The following is a 23,847-nucleotide window of genomic DNA, read 5'->3' on the forward strand; positions in this document are numbered from 1 at the left end:
GGTTACTACAACAAACTGTATGAATGTATCACTGATCTCTTTTGCCAGCTTTTAAAATAGACGTAAAATTATATAAAGTAATAATTATATCAATGTATTGTTTAGTTTGTAATATTTATAAATGTAATATGTATAACAATAATAGCCAAAAAGGAAGAAGAAGGAATAGTCGTACAGGAGTAAGTTTTTTTGGTTGTTGTTTTGTTTTTAGGAGTAAGTTTTTTTTTACTAGAATTAAGTTAATAAAGTTAGTTCCAATAAGTTATGATATATATGGTAAGCCCTAGAGCAGTTATCAAAAAAATAACTGAAAGCGATATAATAAAAAAATTAAAAGAACCAAAATGTTAAAAAAAAAAAGAACCAAAATGTTAAACTAAAATATATTCACTGAATGTAAAAGAATACAGTAAAAGAAGAACAGTGGAACAAAAAGATATGAGCCATATAAAGGACAAAAAGTAAAATAGCAGATGCAAATCCAACTATATCAATAATAACACTAAACTTGAATAGAATTAAATAAGCCAATGAAAAGACAGAGATTGTCAGACTGGATAAATAAAAAAATATGCAACTATATGCATCTACAGGACAGATACTTGAGACTCAATGACAAAAATAGGTTGAAAGTATAAGGATGGAAAAATATATATCATTCAAACTGAAACCATAAGAAAGCTAGAGTGGCTATACTAATATCAGGCAAAATAAAATTTAAAAGAAAAAAAAAGTGTTACTAGAGATAAAGAGGAACATTTTATAATGGTGAAAGCTCAATCAATCATGAAAAATATGATAATTATAATCAAATGTGCACCTGAGAACAGATCCTCAAAATACATGAACCAAAACCTGAAGAACTAAAAGGAAAAATAAATGTTTCAATAGGAATAGTTGGATACTTCACCACCCACTGTCCATTGCAGATAAAACAGCTAGTTTGAAGATCAATGAGAAAATAGAAGACTTGAGCAATCCTATCAACCAAACATCCTAACAGACATAAAACAGTCTACGCAAAATAGCAGAAGGCACATTCTTCTCAAAATATATGAAACATACTCCAGAAAAGCCTATATGTGAAGACATAAAATGAAACTCAACAAATTTGAAAGCATTGAAATAATCATCATATAGTGTACTTTCTCTGACCACAGTAGAATGGAGTTAGAAACCAATAACAAAGAAATTTGGGAAATTCACAAGTGTATAGAAATTAAACTATGTGCTCCAAGTAATTAATGGCTCAAAGAAGAGATCAAAGAGAAATTAGAAAATGCCTTGAGATGAATGAAAACAAAAACACAATGTTGCAAAATTTAGGGGATGCAGCTAAAGCAGTGCTTAGAAGAAAATTTATGGAGGCAAATACCTGTACAGATTCAACACAAACCCTATCATACTTCTAACTAGCTTCTTTGCAGAAATTGAGAAGGCTCAACCTATAATTCATATGCAAATGAATATGATAAGCAAGTAATTAACCATTGGGTGAACATTACATAAAAAGAAGCACAGTGGTTCTTGGGATACATAACAAGGGTCCAGGGTAGGGCAGAAAAGTGCTAGCTCCAAAGTGTTTACCTGAAGAGTAAATTCCCAGATCTCACTGGCATTATGTCAAGGCCAATTCACCTTTTTGCTGAGTCTCTCCACAGGTGAGAAGCACACGGGGCCAGTCAGACTGTTTCTAAATAGAGCCCTGCTCACCAAAGTCACATTCTCACCCAAGTTCAGTGTGAAAGGAAATGGAGAAGTGGACCCTCTCCCAGAATGCTGTTAGAACTTAAACAGGGAGGGGCCCCTGGGTGGCTCAATTGGTTAAGCTTCCAGCTCTTGATCTCAGCTCAGGTCTTGATATCAGGGTTATGAGTTCCTCCCACAATTGGGCTCCATGCTGGGTATGGAGCCTACTTAAAAAAACAAAAACAAAACAAAAAAGAAATATATATTTGGTGTTCATCCCTATTGCTGACACGTAACGCCCCAAACCCTTGGAATGTCCTAAGCAATAAGAAAAATGGGAGAATCTTTTTTTTATAGTGTTTGGTCTTTTGTCCTTGGGTCCTGAAATAGCTCTAGAGTCATAATGATTACAAGAGTGTCTTATTACTATTCATAACAAATCCCTTTCAGTCATGCCTCTAGCTCATGAGTTCAATCACCAATGGTCAATGTTCTCTTCAATCATGCCCATGTAATGAAGCACCCATAAAAATGCCAAAAGGACAGAGTTCAGAGAGCTTTTGGGTTGGTGACCATGTAAAGGTGCTGGAAGGGTGGCATGGTCAGAGAGAGCACAGAAACTCCATGCCTTTCCCCCCCCATACCTTGCCTTATACAAACTCTTTCATCTGGCTGTTCATCTGTGTCTCTTTTATAATAAACTGGTAAATGTCAGTAAATGTTTCTTTTTGAGTTCTGTGAGCTGCTCTAGCAAATCCCAAGGAGGGGGTGTGAGAATCTGTGACCTGTAGCCAGAAGCACAGATAACAACTGGGCTTTGTGATTGCCATCTGAAGGTGGGACAGTCTTGTAGCACTGAACCCTGGACCTATAGTATCTGATGCTAATTCCAGGTAGACAGTGTCAGAACTGAGTTAATTGCTTGGTGTTGGAAAAAAGCAGTGGAATAAGAGAAAAGCCTCCTTGGAAGCCCAATGATGACTTCCTGAAGACCTGTTTAAAAGGTGTCTCAATCAGGGCCCCTACATGACATAGTCTATTGAGTGTCTGACTCTTGGCGTCAGCTTGGGTCATGATCTTAGGGTCGTGAGATTGAGCCCCATGTTAGGCTTCAAGGTCAGTAAAGAGTCTGGTAAAGTTTCTCTCTCCCTTTCCCTCTGTCCCTCCCTGTACTAACTTGATGCTCTCTCACTCTCTCTCTCTCTCTCTCTCTCTCTCTCTCCCTAATAAGTAAATAAATCTTTTAAAAAATAAAATAAAATAAAATAAAATAAAATAATAAAATAAATAAAAGCTATCTTTACTATTTAATATATAGGGTACAGCTAGTATAACAAGAATCTAATGTGTGACTTAACCAAGTATAAATTTTATGGATAGAAGGTTTCTCTCTTAGTTAACAGTTCAAATAATCCACGGCTGAGAAAGGAGGGAACTCAAGTTCCTTCCATCTTCTTGCTCTGTGATTTTTAGATTTGTCCACAAGATCAAAGAAGACTCATCTTGACCACCTTCCAAACCTTAGGAAGGGAGACAGAGACGAAGAGGGCACACTCCTTTCTTTTTAAAGGCATAAGAAAGCAGTGGCATGTGTCATTTTTGTTTATATCCTTATGGTCTGAACCTAATTTCAGGGCCATATCAAGGAAAAGTAGAACATGCAATCTTCAGTTGGACAACCAAGGGCCCAGTTTAAATGGCTGTTACCAAGGCAAGAATGGGAGAATTGATGCTGGAAGGACAACCACAGTGTCTACACTACTGTTAGTGGACCTAGTTGTTAGAAAGTTCTACGATCATTGAACTGAACCTGCCTCCTTGACACTCACCCATTGGTCTTACATCTGCCCCTGGAGTCAAGCAGCATTTATTTATGATCTCATTTTCTATGTGATAGCTTTGCACATATCTGCAGACAACTGTAATTTCCCCCTAAAACATTTCTAGGCTAATGTTCTCAATTTCCTTCTTTATTTTTCATATGGCATGTTCTTCAGATTCTCATGATCTTGTCCAATATATTCTGTACACTCTCTCATGGAATTCATTATGGAGTGTGAAAATAGAGCTATCATCTTTCTTTTTCTGGAGAGTACATTTCAATTAATATAGCCCTAGATTGTGTTTTAACGACTGAATTCTTCTACTGACACATGTGGAGTTTGGGATCAGTGAAAGAACACAACTCTCTTTCCCTCAGATATAGGTCAAGTTAGGTCCCTATCTTATAGTCATGCAATTGACGTTATGAACTTCATGTACGAACTGTATATTTATCCTTATTACTTTTCATCTTATTACTTTTAGCCTAAGTTCCTACAAGGTCAATAGGATTTCATCTCCTAGTCTATTATTACCTATAACTTTTAGCATAAATTTTTTTAAAAAAAATTAAGCAAGTTAAAAAATGAAAACAATTATTAACTCTAGGAAAAATACAAAAGGTTGTACAACAAATGACACAATAATGGTACACTACTCTTAATTCCTAGTAGTATACTCTCAGTATCTCAGTATCATCTGCTAGTATACTTACTCTCAGTATACTATTATAATGAATAGTAATGAATGTTATTTATGCAGCTATAATAATATAAATACTGAACACAAATTAGCAGAAGTTGAAATGAAAAATAATGCAAGAGATGAAAAGAGAGGAGTATAGGAGCATGAAATCCTCAACTTCTAAAGTAGAAGAATAGATATTACTTAAATTTGTAAACCAAGATATAATAGTCTAAGTATAAAATTATTTATAAACACAGAAATAAATCCCAGAAGAAATAGCTTATAATTTGAAAGTAAATGCATCTAAAATGTGGGGCTGTGGACAGGAGGCATGCAGACAGGGGGCAGCAGCCTTTTCTTCTTTCCATTCAGGACCATTTGGTTTGCTCTTTCTTTCTTTCTTTTTTCTTTCTTTCTTTCTTTCTTTCTTTCTTTCTTTCTTTCTTTCTTTCTTTCTCTCTCTCTCTCTCTCTCTTTTTTCTGTGTGCATTTATTACTTTGTTAAAAATAAACATTAATTAAAAAAAGAAATAGTTTAAGCTGCTCAGTAAGCTACCATCTAGGAATCTATTAATTACGTTTTATGTGTCATTATCTAACATTTTAGAACAGGAAGGGGAAAGATGCCATTTTCTACACACTATAACACTGCATTTGGTATGGAGTTATCACTTGTGTCAGGGAGATAAATTTAATCACCTCTTTGGTGTCCTATTGTTATGAAGTGACAAAGTTAATGCAATTTGCTCAGTACTCTTGTTCCATTATTAATGTGTCACTCAGAATAAGACTCTAATTTTGTGCAATGACTTAATTTTTGTTCTAGTTTTTGAAATCATCATTTCTGCCAGTTTACTTCCAAAAAAATCAGAAATTTGAATGAGAAGTAGTTCAGATCCAATTCCCTAAATGGTTTTAGCTCAAAGGAAAAAAAAAACAAACTTTTCTTGGTGAGGAAATTTACTTTCATTTATTTCTCCTAAAAATAATATTTTTTTCTAAAAATAATATTTTAGATTATAAACCCACGTGGTAGAAAACTTAGTGATCACCTAGTCACACCCTTCATGTGTCACCTATGTAAACTGAGGCAATGAGAAAAGTCATAATTATATCAGTATCATAGTGATGCTAAAAGGAGCCCATTTTTTCAATGACCCAATTTTCTGACTACCTATTCTATTTCCGTGCTTTGGATTTTGGCCTAGGTTGTAAGAGAGCCTGGATCCTGTCTTTGGTTTGCCCCAAATGTTATATGCTAATTAGTATTCATTATTTAGCAGATATTTACTTGGCTTCTATAGTGTGTGAAAGACAGTAGATTAACTAGTAAACCTAATTCAATCTTTTGAGAAGGAACATGGGGATTTATATAAGATTCGGGACTCTGCATTCTTGTTGACCTTTGCAGAGTGTTCAAACACTTCATGCACCCAGATGGATTGAGGTGTTTACAGGAGTCTGTATCAGGCCTCCAGCCCCTGAGGAAGAAGACAATTCCCCAGAACAATAGACAATTGCCCCACAGATGAACTCCGATTTGTTCAAAGCAGGGTTGCTGCAGCTAATGTGGGAAGAGTAGATTTTCACAAGAAGTACCAGACACCAAAGGTAAAAATGTATGCCCTTGGGATCTTTGTAGCTCTCTTTGTGTGCATGCAAATAAGCAGGGCCAACTGCCTGATGTGAAACGTCTCTGAGTTATTACAGTATGGAGTGGCAGTAGGGGGTCAAAATGATCATGTGGACTGTGATGTATTGAATGATGTGGAAAAGATAAAGTAACTCCTGTTCAGATGACTTTCTCTTTGCTGTAACTACTGTGATACTGGGGAAGCATCATGGAAAGAACACATGCTTTGGGACCAGACCAACCTGGGCTCAAATCCCACCTTCACACCTTAACCCAGAGGACACTGCACAGATCCCTTAAGGGCTGGCTCTGAGCTTCTCTTCTATGAGACAGTGATACTGCCCACCTAAGGTGTGTATGAAAAGCTTCTGACACACAACAGGCAGCCATTTAATGGGAGCTCTTAAAGTTATGTCTGTGGAACTCTAGCAGGATTCAATATAAAACCTGCAGGCTGGGAAAAGTGTCATCAAGATTTCTTGAAAAAAAAAAATGTTTTTCTGAGGAAATGCTCATTTTCCTAACTCTGCTGGTAAGCTCTTGTTCCTAAGCAACTTGCAGACTCAGCCCAGGTTAATGACACAGGTCTCTGAGTTGTCATTGCCAGTAAGAGATCATGCCCCAGTTTATCACCCATCCCCAGAGTTCTATCAACTAGACAAGTGAACACACCCATGAGCTGGGGAATAAGAGGGGGTCAACACTCTTTCTGCCTGTGAAGTACTTTCTGATGGTCTCTAACTGGTATTAACCCTAAATCAGATCAGTGTACAGCATGAGTTAGTTAGTTCATACAGGCTGCATTCCACCCTTACCATGGGATGGAGAAACAGTGGTCAAGAGACAGGAAGGAGGAGAGGGGTTCCTAGGCAGGGAGAGAAATGCAGACTGAGTCTCAAGGGCAGGAAGAGCCAGAGGACAAAGGAAGTTGATGTTCAACTGACTTATAACATTGAGACTCTTCTGAACAGTCTTAAGAACTGGGCGTGGGGATGCCTGGGTGACTCAGTTGACTAAGTGTCTGCCTTCTGTTCAGGTCATGATCCCAGGACCCTGGGATTGAGTCCTGCATCAGGCTCACCACTCAGTAGGGAGTGTGCTTCTCCCTCTACCCCTCCCCTCTGCTTGTGATCTCTCTCATTCTCTCTATCCCAAATAAATAAAAAAACAAACAAATAAATCTTAAAGAAAAAAAAAGAATCAGAAATGGAAAGAGAAAGAAAACAGACATTTCTCTGGAGCCTGTCCATAAAGGGGCATGAAGGGCATTTCAGGTTATCTAAGTGTGGTGGTCTTTCCAAGCCAGAGTAAGTGCCCCCACTTCTGGCAATCTGAGTTATTTCTATGTTTCTAATCACTTGTGTCGTGGGATCCTGATTCCTTGCATCCTCAGCTCAGAGCACACTAACCCTCCTTAGGGCAGCCCCAAAGAAAAATTATGGTGGCTCTCTAGCATTCATGAGGGTCCTGGGGGACCATGGGCAGAGGATTTGGAGAAACAACTTGAAGCACAAGCTGGGGCAGTGTCCCATCCTGCCCTGATGAAGGCCTTCTAGGCTGAGGGCCTGGGCCTGCTTAGGGCACTCATGCATCACCCCTCACCACACTTCTTCTTGGGGTCTATGACCCCTGGCTCTTTTGGGACCATATCCAACTGGGTCCAACTCTTGGGAATAGATACCTTCAGACTCAGGGCCCATTTCCATATCTTCTCCTCATTCTCTTTTTTGACCTCATTCTCAAAAGCCCTTATTCTTCTCACTCACTTTTTTTTTTCTCAACCATTAAAGTGTTCACTGATTCCCCCAAAGGGCTGGACAGTTGGTAGATGGACTAGAAAGTCTATACAGTCCTTGGCAACATCTGAAAACTTGTTCATCTTCACACAGGGTTGGGGAGGACTCAGTTCCTAGAAACACAAGTTGATTTTTTTGGCCCATGGAAAATAATGTTTCCAGACCTTTCTGCTGAGTCATCATCTACCAGGGATGGACAAAAGGACTTCTTGCCTCAGTTGACAAAACATAAGCAGAATAGAAACAGTCAAAAGAACTCCCAGACAATAGATTCTTCATGAGCCCCCCCGCCCCCCTCCATGAGCTAAGTTTTCCCTGGGTTACCTCATATACATTTATAGTAAATGCTTCCTCTCCCCTACAAGAAGAGGGCTCAGAAATGTGTCCTTCGCGTCATCTTTTCTGTCCCTTGTCACTTAACATTGTACCTTATACCTAACAAATGCTCAGTAAACATCTGAGGGCCCTGCTCATATCTTCTGTAAAAGTTTTTTAAATTAATTAATTAATTAATTTTTTATTTGAGAGAGCGTATATGGGTGGGGACAGGGGTAGAGGGAGAGAGAGAGAGAGAGAACCCTAAGCAGACTCTCTGCTAAGCACAGAGTCTATGTCGGGCTTGATCCCAGGACCCTGAGATCACAACTTGAGCTGAAATCAAGAGTCAGATGCTCGGCGGGCTGAGCCACCCAGGCACCTCACCACACCCTCATATCTTTATTGCTGCTACTTCAACACTTCCTTATGATACCTGGTTTCAAGTCCTTTCACCACTGTGTTTTATCCCAGACATAGTCTCCAATAGTTATTGGAGGCTCTCTTCAAGAGAGGCTCTTGCAAGAAAATTAAACCTCTCAGCTGTAGACTGACTTGTCCAGAGCAGGGACTTTGTGACAAGGTCACACTATTAAAATCTCTCTGTAGGGATTAATACCAACCCACTAATCTGTACCCTTAGGGTTACTCAAGCAGTTATAAACACACCTAGTTGGTGGCCTTAACCCATATTCCTCCATCTGGAACATCTGGATATCATAGGAGATCTTGTTAAATGCTGCTCAAGTCCCGAAACACTTTGTCTGTTACAGTTCCAAGGTCTACTGGAATAATCTATTGAATAGCATATAATTCTATTTGTATAGGTGTAACAAGATAGCAACTTATTTTTCTCTCAAGTAAAAGTCCAGGCTGGGATGCTGGCTTTGCTCCAAGAAATTATCAGGGGCATAGGTTGTTTCTGAACTGCTCCCAGGTACTGCCCTCATCCACACAGTTTTAAAGGACTTCCTCATTTACATTTTAGTAAATCATGTGTATTTTTGTTTTAGGGCATGACTCAAAAAGGAGTCATGCCTTTTGCTCATACGCATTGCCAGAACTTGGTCACGTGGCTAAGAAATTTCACTTTTGTTTTAAGTAGCTCAGGTAAGCTGAATAGCCCACGCCCCCAGCCCCAGCCACCAACCTAGATACTCACATCCTAATCTCTACAACCTGTGTGTTACCTTCTATAACAAGGGGACTTTGCAGATGTGATTAAGCAAAGGCTCTTGAGATGTGAGGTTATTCTTAATTACCAAGTAAGTCCAATGTAATAAGAAGGTCCTCGTCCATGGGAGACAGGAGAGTCAGAAGGCAGAGGATGAAAGCAGAGGTCAGAGAGAGAAAGAGAGAAAAATGTGAAGATGTGCCGGTGGCTTGGAAGAGGCCATAAGCCAAAGAATGCAGGCAGCCTCTAGAAGCTAGAAAAGGCTTGGAAACAGGTTGTCTCTTAGAGCCCCCAGACAAAATGCAGTCCTCCTCTTCCATTTTAGATTTCTGGCCTCCAGAACTATAAAATGGCAAATTTGTGATGATTTAGGCCACTAAACTTGGGGTAATTTTTTTTTTTAAGGTTTGATTTGTGTGGAGGGTATATGTGTGTACAGTTCTGTAAATAGAGCTACTCTTGGTGCAGCAAGAGGTTTATACTCTGAGAGGTGCCTGGGACTTGAGACCCCTGCCATTCTTCTTGGGAACATTCTTCCAGTTTCCCATCTCAGCCTGCTCTGGGGGCATCTGTGTGGTGAGTAGGGCAACAGGCACAGTCTCATGCCACTTGTACTCTCCTTCCTTTTTATTTTTTTAAAGATTTATTTATTTATTTATGATAGACATAGAGAGAGAGAGAGAGAGAGAGAGAGAGAGGCAGAGACACAGGAGGAAGGAGAAGCAGGCTCCATGCCAGGAGCCCGATGTGGGACTCGATCCCAGGACTCCAGGATCGCGCCCTGGGCCAAAGGCAGGCGCTCAAACCGCTGAGCCACCCAGAGATCCCAATTTTTACAGCAGCAATAGGAAACTAATATAGTATCCATTGGCTGGGCTAAAGTATCCATTCCTATGGAAAAAGGAAAGAAAAGATATTGGGGGACAGGTAGTAGTCTCTACCATGACTTTTTAATAACTGTCTTACAGCTGTTCCTAAAGATCACCTCTTTCTCTTCAAGTTGCCCACAAACATTCTTTTGAAAATCCCATCATTTATCTTGCCGGGGATCCTTGTCAAACTCTCAGGCCTGTAGTGTTAGGAGTCTTTTCCTGAAAACAATTCAGTCTCCAGCCCATCTCTCATTGTCCCCGATGCCCAGAGATAACAGCTAAAGGTCCAACCAAGTTGCTCATCATCCTGGTATTGGTTGCAGGGGCTCAACATCTGACATTGTCTGAAGCCTCAGAGTGTTTCCCAGCTTCTTCTTGCATCTTGGAACCCCTGTCCCCACCTATGAATGGTCATTTGCCCTTTAAGGGGGGAGATCACTCTCTTTGAGACAGAATTCTGAAACAACTCAGAGGCTGAGGACTTCTGTCTCAATGTTGCCCATCAGCAGCATGCCATCAGCATTCGACAACGGACTTGGAAGTTCAGGCTTAAATGACCTTAGTATTAGATCACCCCCATGGTGCCTACAGAGGCCAAAGCCATCGCTGCTCTCTTGCCCAATTAGAAGAATGCAAAGGATTCAGTTTTCTCCGTGGGCCTTTTGGTGTGGATTCATCGCCTTACAGGAGAAACCAACTAACTGCCCATGTTTCTGGGCCTCCATGCTCCCCACAATAGTTCCAGGCTTGCTCAGACTGACGTATCTGCTTACCTCAGTTCACCCAAGATCCACAGCTTCTTCTAAGAGCCATTTGCTCTCAGAGAAGCAGCCTATGGGATGACAGCCAGGCTAATGGGGAAATCAAATAATTCTAAGGCTTAAAGTTTCCAAGAGATGAGCGCATTTCTCTTTTGTTCTCCTCACCTGCTCTGTGTTCTCTCTGCCAACACTCTCTCTGCCCCAGATTCATTGGCAGTCAAGGCAGGAGCCAACTGCCTACCGAGGCGTCCTCATTAAAATGCACCGCTCTTGCTAATTAGGAGCCAAGGTTCTCCCACGGTGGGCTTGGCCTGGGTATTGCCATTATCTTCATAAATAGACTCTTTACTTTGCAAATGGTGCTGTCATAGCCCGGCATTCCCGACCTGGCAAATGCTCTGCGCATTCTTAAGTGGCGGAGGGAATGTGTTAGCAGGAGAAGGCAGAGGCATTCATGCTGAAGCAGGGGCTCTGTCCTGACTTCACCCCTCTCTGTCTGGGCAGCAGGCAGCCAACACAACGGCTGAATCTGAGTGCACAACCACAATGTGAAGTAACCATATGGCCCAGGTTTCCTGGGAGATCTTATTTCTCAATCATTTTAGTCTTTACAGCAAAGTCAACTTGTTTCTGCATAAAATGCATACATATTTTTTAAGTGCTCTAATTGTTTTACCTTTTAGAAGGCTATGCTTGTCAATAATAAATTCCAAATCAGGGGGGAAAATCGGATGAGTTCTTAGTCTCCTACATCTGCCTTATGTAATCTCTATGAGAAGATGTTCACTTATTTCATTTCTTTTACCTACAAAAAACTCTCTATCATCTCTGCCTGTCTAATGCTTACCTGTCGTTGCTAGTACTAGTTCTTTGGCAAGGTCTGTTCTGATTCCCTCAATTAAATGTAACCTTTCCCTTCTCTGCAGTGTCAGTGTATCTGTTTATCTCTCCTTTATGGAACCTATTTGTGAAATGCCAACCCTGTGCCAGGTCTGTGCTGAACACACATAGCTCTATTCCTTACAATGAATTTGCAACTTATGTGTTATCCCCATTTTATAGATGAGAAAACTGAGGCTCGGTGACATCAAGAAATGTGCCCAGGGATATCCCCCTGGGGATAGGGGCAAGGAGCTGAACAAGGCTCGAGGATCTGAGTTGTCATTCATAATGGACTTCTCATACTAAATTGCAGACTCCTATAGGGAAGATCCTGTCTGCCTTCTTGGCATTTCCAACCTGAGGCACTCAAGGTTGTAATGCCTTGATTACAATTTAATTAGAGAGATAAAACACGTCTTCAAGAAAAATAGCTATATTAGAAAGCAGTCTAAAGTGTAGCTGATGGGGGTGGCACCTGGCTGGCTCGGTCGGTGGAGCTTGTGACTCTTTATCTCAGGGTTGTGAGTTCGAGCCCTATGTGGAGTAGAGATGACTTAAAAATAAAAATCTTTAAAATAAATAAAGTGTAGTTGGTACAAGCAGTATACCTTCTGCTGCTGAATATAATCTTCTGCAAAACTTACCCTGAAAAGGTTCATACAGCTGGTGAAGGTATAGGGCAAGTTGTTAGCCCTCCCCCTAATGCTGGTGTTAGAGCAGAGCACTTCTCAAACTTTGACCTGCATGTGAACCACTTAGAGATTTTGTTAGAATAAAGATTTTTTAAAAGATTTTATTTATTCATTCATAGAGACACAGAGACACAGGCAGAGGGAGAAGCAGGCTCCATGCAGGGAGCCCGATGTGGGATTCGATCCTGGGACTCCAGGATCACACCCTGGGCTGAAGGCAGGCACCAAACCACTGAGCCACCCAGGGATCCTCTAGAATAAAGATTCTGATGCATGTTTGTATATATAGGGGGGTGGGACTCAAGGCTCTGCATTTCTAAAAAGCTCCCAGGTGATGTCACAGCTGCTGGTCTTGCTGGCCTCACTTTGAATACCGAGGCTCTAAGAGACTGAACCATAAACTATAACTGGGGGAACTGAAAGGAAAAGAAGGAAGAGTGAGGGAAGATATGGAGGTTAGAAACCAGAAGGGATTAGAAACGGGTAAGAAGTACATGTGTCATGCCTTTCTCTATGTTGTAACCTTTGTCTGGAAATCCCTTGTATACTCTTTCACTGAAAAACCTTTATTTATCCTTTAAGACAACTCAGGGATGGGCCCCTGGGTGGCGCAGTGGTTGAGGATCTGTCTTGGCTCAGGTTGTGTTCCCGGGGTCCTGGGATCAAATCCTACACGGGGCTCCCTGCATGGAGCCTGGCTCTCCCTCTGCCTGTGTCTCTGCCTCTCTCTGTGTCTGTCATGAATAAAGAAATACAATCTTAAAAAAGAAAGAAAGAAAGAAAAGCAAGCAAGCAAGCTCAGAGGTCATTCCCAGGAAACTTCGCTGAACCTCCATGCTGGGCTAGTTTTCCTCTCCTGTACTTTCGTGACAATCAACACACATTCAGTCTTATCTAGCTGCTTCCCCATCTGACTGTCCGTCCCTTGAGGTCAGGGACTGTGCATTAACAATCTGACACATGATAGATGCTCTTTTTTTTTTTTTTAAGTTTTTTTTATTTATTTATGATAGTCACACAGAGAGAGAGAGAAAGAGAGGCAGAGACACAGGCAGAGGGAGAAGCAGGCTCCATGCACCGGGAGCCCGATGTGGGATTCAATCCCAGGTCTCCAGGATCGCGCTCTGGGCCAAAGGCAGGCGCTAAACCGCTGCGCCACCCAGGGATCCCTCTTTTTTTTTTTTTTTTAAGATTTTATTGATTTCTTTTTAGAGAAGGAGAGTGAGCAGAGGGAGGGGCAGAGGCAAAGGGAGAGAGAGAGTCTCAGGCAGACTCCATGCTGAGTATGAAGCCCAACACAGGGCTCCATCTCACCACCCTGAGATCACAACCTGAGCCGAAATCAAGAGTCAGACGCTTAACCAACTAAGCCCCCCAGGTGGAGCCTTGAAAGATGCTCCTAAATGAGATGAGCCTACTGGGAAACTGAGGAGCTGGTAATGAGAAGGCAAGGGTAGAGTATTAGAGATGGAAAGGAAATAAAGTCAGGGCAACAAAGGAATTCCATATAACAGTCATCTCTTGCTACAATAAGGCTATGTAAGAAACAACCAGAAAACCCAGTGTCTTAAAACAATAAGCTTATATATTAGTCATAAGTGTATGGATCAGCTGGACAGTTTTGCTCCTGAGTAGATTCTCATGCACCTGCCCTCAGCAGATTGGCTTTGCTGATCATGGCTGGGCCTTCTTGCATAGCTGAGACCTCAGCTCAGGGCTATCACTCAAGCAGGTTTGGACTCCTATCCAAGGCAGTGCTCCAAGAGAGGAAGTGAAGTGTGCAAGGTCTCCTGATGCCTCGCCTTGGATATGGCACTGTGCTACTTTTTTTAAAGATTTTATTTATTTATTCATGAAAGACACAGAGAGAGAAAGGCAGAGACATAGGCAGAGGGAGAAGTAGGCTCCATGCAGGGAGCCCGATGTGGGACTTGATCCTGAGACCGTGGATCACACCCTGAGTCAGAGCTCAACCACTGAGGCACCCAGGTGTCCCTACTTTTTTTTTTTTTTTTTTTAGATTTTATTTATTTATTTGAGAAAGAGAGCATGAATGGCAGGGAGGGGCAGAGGGAGAGAGAGAAGCAGATTCCCTACTGAGCTATAAGCCCATGGTGGGGCTCAGTCCCAGGACCCCAAGATCATGACCTGAGCCAAAGGCAGAGCTGAAAAGACTGCAGCAGCCAGTTGCCCCAGCAGAATACTACTCTTGCTTCATTTTATTGACCCAAACAAGTTGAAAGTCCAGTCCAAAGTCAAGAAGTGGGGACTTGGACTCTACTGCTTGATAGAAAGAGCTACAAGTCAAAGAGTATGTGCACAGTACATGGAGCAGAAGATGTGGAGCCATTGTTGCAATCAACTGCCTTAATTTTAGATCAACTCAGACTCCTTGACTCTTAGAAGAGTAAGTAAGAGCATGCAAATTCCAGGGCACACTAGTAGTCGGCCATGACCTTAATGCTGTCACCTTTAGGAGACAAGTGGGTTGCAAACCATAGCCGCTTTTCATTATTTGCACATCAGTCACCCAAGGCAAATGTTCTTTCCCAGACTGGCTTCTTAGCTGGTTCCTCCCACTGTCCAGCTGGTGTGTGTTCATATAACTCAGACTTGGTCTAAAATTAGGGTGAGCAAAACATGATTAGAGAGGCGAATTGGTGGCAAAAAAAAAAAGTAAAATTGAACTAAAACTAAATATAAATACCTTTATAGTTAGTTTCATTCAGATTACCTGTTCCCACAATCCATGTAGATACTTAGAGTTGTTTTCACTCGTATGTAGAAGTAACAAAACAAATGAACATAGAAAAAAAAAGACAAACAAAAAAAAAACAGATTCTCTCTTTTTAAAAAGATTTTATTTATTTATTTAGAGAACACGTGAGGGAGGGGCAAAGGGAGAGGGAGAGAGAGACTCTCAAGTAGACTTCTCGCTGAGTGTGGAGCCTGATGTGGGGCTTCATCCCACAACCCTGAGATCATGACCTGAGCTGAAGTCAAGAGTCAGATGCTCAACTGACTGAGCCACCCAGGTGTCCCCCCACCCCGCCCCAAACAGACTTAAATACAGAGAACAAACTGGTGGCTGCCAGAGGGGAGGTGGGCAGGAGGATGGAGGGAATAGATAAAGGGGATTAAGAGCACACTTATGATAAGCACCATGAAATGCATACAATTGTTGAATCATTCTATTGTACACCTGAAACAATTGTATGTTAACTATATTTGAATTTTTTTTAAAAAAAGAGTATATGTAAATCCTCCCTCACACATTTCCCTCCCTGCCAGCCACACTTCCTTCTCCCCAAAGGCAAACAATGTTATTTATTAAATATGTCTTCCCGGAAATGCAAGAATAATCAGATGTAAACAAAAAATACATGCATAGGTCATCGCCTCTCTAGTTGTGGTTTATTTTTTCCAATTAACATTATATCTACAAAGAGTTCTCCAATTCAGGTCACAAACACTTTCTCACTCTTCGTTAGGGCTGCATAATTTTCCATTGTGTGGCCGTATCTGAGGTCACAGACTCCGTCCCCCATTGACAGGCACTTCATGTTTCCATTCTGTTGCTATCATGTGATCTCAGCCTGAGAGGGCTTGAGCGAGCACAGCGATAGATTCCAGAACTTGGCCCTGTGAATGGATGGGTGACAATGGCTGCTCTATTATCTTCTGATTGGAGTCTTTGTCTTAGTTTGTAACCTTGCCACATTAAAAACAAACAGAAAATTCCATGAAGACATTCCACTTGACCTGTGCCCAGCATTTGGGGAACTTTATGTTCTCAGTGACCTCCAGAGGAAGCCATATGGGATAGTAGGGAGCCAGGGAGTGAGCAGGATGTGATTAAAAATACAATCGGCTCTGTTGCATTTTTAAAGAGCTGTTGAGAACTGTTTAAGGGGAATGCCAGTTTGTTATCTCCATGCTTAAGAGCTTTTCCACATTAGCGAGCTCTGCTTTGCTCCCATCAGCACTTTCTCATCTGGAGGGTGAGTTGCAGGTGTGCGGAACCAATGTCTTGAAAAAAGCTATATGGCTGAGGTAACTGGACACTTAGCGATCCCAGAACACCTGGGAGTCGTCTAAATGCTACAATCTGAGATTCAGGGAGGCCAAATCAGTTTGAATCTCAATTTGCCCAGAGCCCTGGTATACACCAATCAGTTCCAAATGCCAGCTCATGCTGCCTCAGACTCACCCCAGTGCCCGTTAAAGAACACAGTGCTGGGTCCCCACCTCATGGACCCAAGGAACAAGCTTGGCTGGAATCTATAACGAGCTCTCTGGGTAACTCGGAAGCATCGTCAGGACTGGGAATTTTACCAAGGCAACAGCGCAGATAAACACTACTGCATTTAGAAACCAGGAAGCTCAGGCCTTACAGACTCGATATGTGGGACACACCAAATGTTCTGCACCCTATCAGCCTGATGCTCAGGCATGGAAAAGACTTAACATTCTCTCTGGCTTTAAAGGCTGCAAATGTGAAGCTCAACCACCTCCCAGCTCCTGGTTGGTCAGGTTTCTGACAGGGACCCTGAACGTGACTCTGCAACACCACAATCTACAGGGAAATGTGTGGAAGGACAACGCTGCCCAGGGGACAATCCAATTCTCCCCTCTGTCTTTTTTTTTTTTTTTAAGATGTATTTATTTATTAGAGAGAAAGAGTGCAAGCAGGGGGAGGTAGAGGAAGAGGGAGTGAGAATCCTCAAGGAGACTCCCCACTGAGCATGGAGTCTGACATGGGGCTCAAGCCCAGGACCCTGAGATCAGGACCTGAACTGAAACCAAGAGTCAGACACTTAACCGACTGAGCCACCCAGGTGCCTCTCTCCCTTTCTGTCTATGTTGATGGACACAAGCCATCAGGATGAGCAATAGTGCCCTGGGTACAAGGTAGGAGGTTAGATTAGGTCCGGGATCCATCAGGCTGGCAAGGAAGCTAGTCTAAAGAGGGATACTAGATAGAAGGCTGGGCCACAGTCCCAGGCAGATGGCAATTGCTGCCATGTGGTGGCCCTGCCCAAGGAAGAGCAATTGCTTTTTCAAGGAATTGTACACATATAGACGATTGGGTAGTGCTGGTGGGAGGGCAGGCAGGTAATTCAGGTGCACCTGCACTTTAGGGAAAACCGTCTGGTCTTAAAGTCCAGAATCCATCTGGGAAGCTCTGTTTTCCTTGGGGGAAACTAGGCCGTCTCACCTACTCATGGTCCACCAATGTTGGTGGCTGTTGTCACACCCACATATGTGGTCATGCAAGGGATCTCAGGTGGGACCTGTGTCTGACTACAAAGGGAGCTGTTGATTCTGGGGATGGATCGTCAGGGCTGGCTCTCTCGGCTAGACCTCACTTGTCCCTTTAGGTGGGGAAGACCGATTTTCCTACTTCTATGTAAATGCATTAAGTGTTTAATTTCCAAGCTCCAACCAGGATTCTAGAGAAGCAGGCAATAACACTTTGCTATTTCAGGACGTAGCTGTGCAAATAAATCCTCTTTGAAAAGTCAAAATCTGTTTCTCAAAATCTTAACAGTGCTTTCTACATAGTTGGTTCTCAGGAAGTGTATAGATCAATTATCATCCCGAAGTTAAGTGATATTTAGCCATAAAAAGATACCCTATTCTATGATGGAAGGACATGGTAATGTTCTCATATTTTCCAACGCCCTGAATCTGCGCTAGAATTTGCCCACCATGACTTGCAATCATCCTTTATGCTTTGAAAGTATGCCACTTCCGTGAAGGAGTAAATGGATAAAGGATTCACATGCAAATGCCTCCATGGATTAAGGAATTTTAGGTAAATACTGCAGAGTGAACAAAACCCCCTTTCTAAAGCCCCTTTCTCTAAAGTATCAATCCATGCTTAAACCCAAGACAACCGGAAGCACCTCTGCTCTGCAGTTCCTCATAGCGACCGTACAGCTTCCTCAACTGGGGCTCCCAAGCACAGGCCTGAGCAGTTACTGGTGTAAAGATTTCAATTACTGACCAGATTTTGTCTTACTGAGTTGGATAGGAAAGGGATTTGGGGAGATGAGGGAGACGGGGGAAAAGAGAGAAGAGACAAAGGAACCCAGAGGGAAGAGAGTTTGAGCCCCACTGCTGCCATTGCCACCAGCACCTCAGGGTTGTCAGGGACTGGGTCACAACAGAACAGAGAAGAAAAAAGAGAATTGGGCCATTTTCTCCACTCCATTCAGAGTCTCCTTCCTGCTTTGTAGAGCCAGAATTAGAGGCCTTCTAGAACCCTCTCTGTCCATAACCAGTTCTCGCTTCCAGTTTTGGGGCTGCCTTGAGTCCAAGCCAGAAAACGTCAAGAGAAAAAAGGGCGGGGTAGGGCACCCCAATGCTGGCTCTGCAGCACTTGAAATTCTGGTCTTTCCCAATCCATCTGCTATCACTTATTTTTCAGTCCTCAAATAGCTGCCCTGTGCATTCTTTCCAGTTTTTAGAGCTGCATCCACTGGGAGAGACGGGTAGGGGTGCCCATTTCATGTGCGATCCTCCTATTTTGCTTTGCAAGGATCCTACGTAGCTCTACTTCACGGACTATAAACTGATAAACCGGGCCTTAAATTACTCACTTTATTTCATTCTGAGACGAGTTCACAAAAGCAAAAAATCACTAAGGGAGAAGTTTATCTATTAAGGAAAGTCACATAAGTTTGGTTTCTCAACTCTCGGTTACTTTATGTCCTCTTTAAGATCATGGGCAAGAAAAGTCAAAGCTAAAAAAAAAAAAAAAATAAAAAAAATAAAAAATAAAAAATAAAAAAAAAAAAAAAAAAAAGAAAAGTCAAAGCTGATTACCGGGTACTGTGTGCACCTGCTAAGAAAAACAGCTGTCATGCCCTAAGGCGCTCAGGGCCCAAAGTAAGGCATTAAGGTCAGAGTTGTGGTTTAAGACACCAGGCTCTGGTCCCTACAGAGAGGTCTTTCCTACGGGCCTCAGGACTTCACTCCCTAACAATCTTGCTCTCTCAAAGCTTTTTCAAAGTATTCAGCGAGCTGCCAAGACCAGGATGTTCTTCATCAAGGACTTCCGAGGAGATAAGATTTAATTTGCACTTCTGTTGGCCTTGTTAGGGCGGGTGAATTCCAGGGAGTGATGTATGTTTTCTGTAAACTCAGCAGGCCATTGTTGAACGGGGTTTCTGCAGATATTGTCAGTGGGAATATAATTTGGGTCAATGAATCATAAATTCTATTTTGGTAATTTGCCGAAGACAACATTGAGAACGTAGCTATCCCAGTGGGGAAAACTGGAAAGAGACATTCATAACTTTAACAGCACGGCAGTAGGGTGGGGAGGGGGAGGGGGGAAGAAGGGAGGCATTCTGCTCAACAGATTGCAGGCTTGTTTTCAACCAATTAGTCACCAAGCAGGTAGGATTTTCCTCCAAGTGCTGGGGGTGACTACCAAGCAGCGACAGAGGACTAGGCAGCCACAAGCAAACAGGAACATGCCACTCGAGGTAAGTCCCCTGAGATTCTCAGATGACCACCTATGTTCCGTTTATCAACCCCATAAACTTGTCCCTTGGAACAAATCCATAGACACTGAATGCAGCAGCCTCGTGCTGCTCTTGTCCTAGTTTCTGTAAGGTTACAGAGGAGAGCCAGTTCAGGCACTGGCTTTCTCTCTCCTTCCCTTTGCCTCACAAAATTCAGGTGAAGCTCTTGGTTCTAGGAGACTCAGCAGGGGGCAGGCGCCATAGGAAGAGTACAAAGAAGAATGATTTTGTTCATTGGATGTGGCCCTTCCTCAACACAATTTTAGCTGCTTCACATGGGAAGAGATGGGAAAAAGAAACAAGAACAAAGCACCCCAGGTCACCGCTATTCAGCCCGGGAATTAAATCTTGGACCCTCAACTGGAATGCCCTTCTGATTAGCACATCCAGGTCTGGAGGGAGAGAGAAGCATTGTACCTGAGGGTGGCTGTAAAATCAAGGTCAGACGATTCTGTATTTACCCTCTCCAGCCAGCCCCCTCACCAATCAGTCCTCAGAGCTTTGTGCAAGTGAGAACAGCTGTCCTTTGTTTCTGACAAGGACAAACAAGAGAGCTGTAGTTTGATTGCAGTAGGCGGGATTTGGATTAGATGTGACGAATGATTGTTAGACTCCAAGTATTAGGAGGCAGAGGGAATGAGTTACGAGAGAGAGTCCTGCTAAAGGTTTTAGAGGCAGCTCTCTTCGTGGGGTGATCGAAGACAGTTCTTCCAGGAGGACCAATTACCCGGAGAAGGAAAAGAGAAACAACCTTCATTCAAAATGAGCAATGGTTTCCCCCTCACTGGGGAAGAGCTACTTCAGTTTCTCAAGGGGCACAGAAAACCACCTCCTGAAGTTTAAAAGACATTCTTAGCACCGGAGCAACAGCAACATCCTGTAGCTGGCCTTCCCAAACCTGGTCGCCCATTAGAATCTCTGGGGACTTATGGGTGCCATCCCAGTCCCATTAGATCAGAACGTTTGGGTGGTAGGGCAACAGGCATTGAGATTTTTTTTTTTTAAGATTTTATTTATTCATGAGAGACACACATTGAGAGAAAGAGGCAGAAACACAGGCAGAGGGAGAAGCAGGCTCCATGCAGGGAGCCCGACGTGGGACTCGATCCCGGGTCTCCAGGATCAGGCCCTGGGCTGAAGGCGGCGCTAAACCACTGAGCCACCTGGGCTGCCCCATTGAGATGTTTCTTAAAGCTTTCCAGGCGACTGGAAAGTGCATCCAGGGTTGAGAAGCCCCATGTGAGAAGCATAGATGATATTTAATCCCCTCTTTGAGGTCTTTCTAGTGGTTCAAACACGCGCTGGCTGGACCAAGGAAGTACAGAGTGTCTACTTCCATGAGTTGTCACAGTTTCCTATCGTTTGATTGCTGTGCTGGAGGATTAGCGCCCCAGGGATTATTCTGTGGGGGCAGGAGTCCCACTGGTAACGTGAAGGGGAGCCACTTCACAGCCTGGTTTCAAGAGTCTAGGAAAACAGCACGTAGGACTCAATGTTTTGAAGGCTCCCTCTGCAGAAAGGGAGGCTGTGACTCTATTGCTGGAGTCGGGGTCTCCACACTGCTGATTACAAGCTGCTGGTCCGTCTCCAGCTGTCACAGGGCAGAGTGTGTACAATGTCCCAAATTCAGGGAAACGATTGTCTGCAGTACGAAGCAGGCCCATCGCGAAGCCTAGTAACCGGCAAGAGAAGGGCAGCAAAGTGCAGGGGTTAGGAATCCCAGTTCTGGATTTGGACCGCCCTGGGTTCAAGGCCTACCATGCGCTAGCTTCGCCCATTGGCATTTACTTAATTTCGATTTGGGTTTCCTTATCTATAAAATGGGGATAATAACCAGCAGCTGTTTCATATGGTTGGGATGATCCAGAGAAATGATAAATGCAATAGCTGGTGTTGCACTCAGTTCCAGTTGCCTACATTTATTTATTGCCTACATTGTTGGTGTGGGCGTTGCAGCGGAGGCTGTGGCGCTAGTGGGGAGATGGGGGTTTTCTCAATGACAGAGCAGTGGCATCGAGGGCGCAGGAGAAGATGGGAGGGGGAGGCATCAGAGAGGACACCAGGCTGGTGCTGACAGCCGCTGCTCCAGGTCACGGGGCACTCGCTGCACCTTTACAGCGCCCATCCTGGGAAACCCTGTATCTGCTCAACTTTAGGAGTGAGTGAAGTGGTCACCTGATCTTTGTCCTTGTCATTCCCGGACAGTCTGAGTAAGAAGATTTGGGGGAGGGAAGCCAAGGAATCTGTATTTTCTTAAGAGTCCTCCGGGTGATTTCACAGCACAGGCAGGTTTGAGAACTCCCTGCAATCTCCCCAGTCCAATTAATAGAGGTCATAAGGGGCACCTGGGCGGCTCAGTAGTCAAGCATCTGCCTTTGGCTCAGGGTATGATTCCGGGGTCCTGGATCGAGTCCCACCCACATCAGGCTCCCTGCAAGAAGCCTGCTTCTTCCTCTGCCTGTGTCTATGCCTCTTTCTGTGTCTCTCATGAATAAATAAAGGAAATCTTTAAAAAAGGGGGGGGGGGTCATGAAAGCACCTCTGCCTGAGCCCGCCGGCTCTCTCTGTATTCCTCTGCCTGAGATCAGCAGCTCAGGAGCCCCATGACACAGACAGCCGTGTGATCAAGTATCTTCTTTTAAAGAGCACTTGGGTCTTGATGTGAGATCACAGAGTCTGAGCACTTAAGATCAAATTCAACAAATACACAGAATTCTTAAGGGAAAGAGAGGCAAGAGGTGTTTTGGGGACAGGGGTGATGTGAGGACAGGAAGGGGGCTTTTGGCAACATAAAAAAGAGGCCATCTGGGAGGTAGACAAAGGGAGTATGTACACCAGGAGGTGGAAAAAGGGCCCAGGATGAAAGGAGCAAGGATCCCAAAGACAAGCCTGCTTCCTTAACCAGCTAAATGCAACCTAGAAACTGCTGTTGACAGGGCACCTGCTGGCTGACAAGCATTGCGCCAAATATTTTAGCATCTATTTGATTTTCCACAGCAGTCCTACAACAAAGGCATTGCCAGTCCCGTCTGGCAAGTGCAGAAGTTGAAGTTCAGTTACCTTGTCCAATGAGGTGGATGGGGGAGCAGGGGGGTGGGCAGAGCAGACATTACAGTGAGGGTGAGGTTGGGTGTGAGGGGCAAGAGCAGGCATCTTTGCAAAAAGACCTCCAGCTGGTGACATGGGCTCCTGTGGTCTTCGGTCCTTTTTTCCCTAGACCTGTCCCTCGCAGTTTCAGCCCAGCCCATTCCTAAGGGCAGAAGGAGAGAGTGAACCCACTGAGCCCCTACTACATGCTAAGCCCTGTGTCTAGGGACACTCTAGAGCAAGGAGCTAACTAAATATTGTCCTCTGCTTCCAGCAATTACATGCTGTTGTCACCAGTGTGAAATCTCCCGACTATCCCCACCTGGTCTATATCACTGGACTAGTTGTCTGTGATATTTGTGCACCGTCTTGAGGCTTCGCAGACACAGGTAGAGCCCCGATGCCATCATACCGTGTCTTTGTCAGCCCTCCTCCCTGTAAGTTGGGCTCCGTCGTCTGCACTGCTGTTGCACTGATAGAATAATCACTTGTAGACTGACTGTCGCTGCTCTTTTAGCTTTTAATCTGTGATTCCTGGAACTTTATGCTGCTGTCCCCCGTCCCCTGAATTTCATCACCCAGGTTTGCCAAGCTTCTCTAAATAGTGTAGTCAAGGCTGTAGACTCTTGGGAGACAATCCTACATTCAGTGCATTCATTCATTCATTCATTTATTCACTCATCCATATTCACTGAGCTCTTTCTATGCTTAAGGTGCTGAACAAGTGATTGCCTAGGATTTGGGAATACAGTGGTAAATGAAACAGTCCCACCTCCCTGAAACTTAGAATACAGTTGACCCTTGAACAACGTGAGGGTTAGGGCACTGAGCCTCATGCAATAGGACATCTGCATATAACTTTTTTTATTTTTTAAAATTTATTTATTTGAGAGCTGAACATGA

The 23,847-nt window shown here is 43.3% G+C and overlaps 1 long non-coding RNA gene across 5 annotated transcripts in view; it reads left to right on the forward strand.

The window, feature by feature from the left end:
* Window positions 1–23,847, forward strand: part of LOC119871796 — a 42,220-nt gene that overhangs the window by 16,214 nt on the left and 2,159 nt on the right. The window contains exons 1-2 of one of the 5 annotated variants that reach the window (XR_005359141.1): window positions 19,162–19,818; window positions 23,219–23,333. The exons of 1 other annotated variant lie outside the window; for it this stretch is intronic. This is a non-coding gene — a long non-coding RNA (uncharacterized LOC119871796). Of the gene's footprint in view, window positions 1–19,161; window positions 19,819–23,218; window positions 23,382–23,847 lie in introns of those variants that run through there. 3 more of the 5 variants (XR_005359140.1, XR_005359139.1, XR_005359143.1) reach the window with 3 other exon arrangements.

Source organism: Canis lupus, chromosome 5 (genome assembly GCF_011100685.1).
Source record: "Canis lupus familiaris isolate Mischka breed German Shepherd chromosome 5, alternate assembly UU_Cfam_GSD_1.0, whole genome shotgun sequence".
Classification (NCBI taxonomy): Eukaryota; Metazoa; Chordata; class Mammalia; order Carnivora; family Canidae; genus Canis; species Canis lupus.